Genomic DNA, 604 nt, shown 5'->3' with positions numbered 1-604 from the left:
TATATATATATATATATATATATATATATATATATGTGCGCGCTTGTGCGCATAATACATAATATATGTGTTGTATATCTCTCTCTTCTCTTTCTCACTCTGTGCATATTTGTATACACACATACGTAATATATAAGTTTGTGTGTGTATGTGTGTATGTGCGTGCGTGCGTTCCTGTGTGCATAATAGATAAAACTGCTTGGGTGGGATATACAAAATATACATACGTGTAAATATACATACATGTAAATAGAGAGAACGCAAAGACTGAAAATTTTCAGTCGACAAATACTCAAGTATAAATATATAGATATTTATATATTAACAGAGCAAAATTACACAGAGTACAAAGACATTGAAAATTTGGGTTTTTAAGTTCGACAGCTGTTTCTGGAGGCTCGGAGTTACTTCATAATGTTGGCAGATGTAGTTAACAAAGATATGCAACCAGTAATGGAAGCATATAGACATTGGGTAGATTCGGCCTCCATCTTCAGGATAGAGAGATAAAAATCTAACCTTTTAATACATAATGTATATGTATGTTGTAGATCTCTCTTTTTCTCTTTTCTTGTATATATATGTATATACGCACATGCATAAT

The 604-nt window shown here is 31.5% G+C and overlaps 1 long non-coding RNA gene across 1 annotated transcript in view; it reads right to left on the bottom strand.

Moving 5' to 3' along the window:
* Positions 1 to 604, bottom strand: part of LOC106883092 (uncharacterized) — an 18,543-nt gene that overhangs the window by 17,182 nt on the left and 757 nt on the right. The window lies entirely within an intron of this gene.

The sequence above is a fragment of the Octopus bimaculoides genome, chromosome 11 (genome assembly GCF_001194135.2).
Source record: "Octopus bimaculoides isolate UCB-OBI-ISO-001 chromosome 11, ASM119413v2, whole genome shotgun sequence".
In the NCBI taxonomy this organism is placed as follows: Eukaryota; Metazoa; Mollusca; class Cephalopoda; order Octopoda; family Octopodidae; genus Octopus; species Octopus bimaculoides.
This window is presented reverse-complemented; position numbering and strand designations above follow the sequence as displayed.